We start from the raw sequence: 2,500 nt of genomic DNA on the forward strand, positions 1-2,500 counted from the left end.
CACCCGCACACACACCCGCCGCCGCCCAACGGCAAGACCGTGAGCATTTTTCCACTCGGGACATATTTGCCCGAGCAATGAAGCCTACAAATGCTCAAAAACATTGGTAGTGTGATATTAAGTTGCAAGGTGGGTGGAAAATGAGGTGGAGGATGCCCAAAGTGCCCAACACAACCCACACAAAGGGCACACCCAACACGCATAGAGACACCGCTCGCCCCGACGCGGTTTCCGAGACCGAAACGAGTCCGAATAAATTTTTTCTTGAGCCTAAAACCAACTACTCCAAGTTAGCTACCCAAAAATGCAAGGTTTGCACAATATCATCCGTGGTTGGTCCCCCAAAGTCCCCCCACGCCGAGATCTAGGCAGCAGACGCGCCCGCAGAAAATGACCCGACTTCGGAGACCCATAACTCCCTCAAAAAAAATCCAAATGACGAATTTTTTTTTCCAGCATCAAGTACTCCAAGTTAGCTTTCCAACCATATATCAAGCTCCAAAAACAAAGCTCATTTGGTCCTCCAAAACGGCGTTATAAAAACGTATCGCTATTCTGCACACCCAATGTTTCATGCTACAAGACCAAAACTATCAAAAAAGCCTCTATAGGGGGTAGTGAGGAGCTTGAGCGGCTGGGCACCATGGTGCATGTTTGCGTATGAATAAGGACCCCTACTCCGAGGCGTGGGCATGGCAAGACCCTAAGATGAAAAAAAAAAAAAATTTTTTTTTTTCCGCCATGCAAACCCGTCTCGGGGGCCCGTGAGGTGCACACGGGTTTCGGCATCGTTGGCTATAGCGGTTGGGCTGGGCACCATGGTGTATGTTGCCGTAGGCATAAGGACCCCTACTCCGAGGCGTGGGCATGGCAAGACCCTTTCATCGAGAAAAAAAAAATTCCGCCATGCATCCCGTCTTGGGGGCCCGTGAGAGGCACACGGGTTTCGGCATCGTTGGCCGCTATTGTGGCCATCGTGTAAGTCCGCACAACCCCGTGGCGTGGTAAATCACCACGTCTCGGGGGAACTATCATAGACGAGATTGGGCATCGATGGCTTGAGTGACGGGTACACGAAGATGGCATTCGAGTAAGACCCTTAGTCCGAGGCGTGGTGCATGGTGAAAAACATTTATCGTCCGTAAATTATTATTTTTTTTGAAAAAATTTCTTCTACATCGGGTTTGGGCATCGATGAGCTGGAGTGACGGGTACACGGAGAAGGCCATCGAGTAAGACCCACTTTTTTTTTTTTTTTTAAAAAAAATTATTTATTTCTAAAAAATTCTTCTATGACGGGTTTGGGCATCGATGAGCTAGAGTGACGGGTACACGGAGAAGGCCATCGAGTAAGACCCACTTTTTTTTTTAAAAAAAAAAAAAAATTATTTATTTCTAAAAAAATTCTTCTATGACGGGTTTGGGCATCGATGAGCTGGAGTGACGGGTACACGGAGAAGGCCATCGAGTAAGACCCACTTTTTTTTTTTTTTTTTTTTTTTAAAAGGTTTTATTTTTTAACCGTTCATGCTAGGGCCGTTGTCTTCTTTACCCGCGTAAAATGATGTGGTGGGCTGACTAAAGGTTTCTAGTAGATGCGGTATGCTTTTTTAAAAAAAAGTTTTTTTTTTTTTTTTTTTTTTTTTTTTTTTTTTTTTGAAAAATCACCACGCCTCGGAGGTCCCTTCTATGACGGTTGTCCCTCGTTGATCGGAATGTCCCTCGGTTATCGTTGCTCGGATTTTCCCTCGGTTTAGGCGAATTTGTGATGGGTTTGTCGGAAATCGGCTTTTGAGAATCGTTGCCCCTTGGGTGTCCCTCGGAGTGATTAGGTGCTAATGAGAAAGACTACAATCTTTAGTTGCGAAGTACGGATTGCAATGTGGAAGCCTAATTAGCGAAGAAGTCCGCTTGCTAGTGAGTATAATCACCAAGACAAGCCGATGATACGCTAATCTAAATAGTACTGTTGCGTCCGGAAAAACCATTATTGAGCGTTGTTTGATCACCATGTAATCTAATCTATGCTTTGTTTCTCGATTGCCGATTCTGATACGCCTTGAGCCGGATTGTCCCTTGTTGATCGGAATGTCACTCGGAATGTCCCTCGGTTATCGACGCTACATGTGCTTTGAAAGGGTCGGACCCCCGCAGCCACGGAGCTTTATTGATCCTAGTGCGTTAGGGGGAAATGTCCTGGAAAAGGCATCGTTGCTCGGATTGTCCCTCGGTTTTCGACGCTACATTTGCTTTGAAAGGGTCGGACCCCGCAGCCACGGAGCTTTATTGATCCTAGTGCGTTAGGGGAAATGTCTGGACAAGGCATCGTAGCTCGGATTGTCCCTGTCGTTTTTTCGAAGCTACATTTGCTTTGAAAGGGTCGGAACCCCGCAGCCACGGAGCTTTATTGATCCTAGTGCGTTAGGGGAAATGTCCTGGACAAGGCATCGTTGCTCGGATTGTCCCTCGGTTTTCGACGCAACATTTGCTTTGAAAGGGT

Source organism: Silene latifolia, chromosome 9 (genome assembly GCF_048544455.1).
Source record: "Silene latifolia isolate original U9 population chromosome 9, ASM4854445v1, whole genome shotgun sequence".
NCBI lineage: Eukaryota > Viridiplantae > Streptophyta > Magnoliopsida > Caryophyllales > Caryophyllaceae > Silene > Silene latifolia.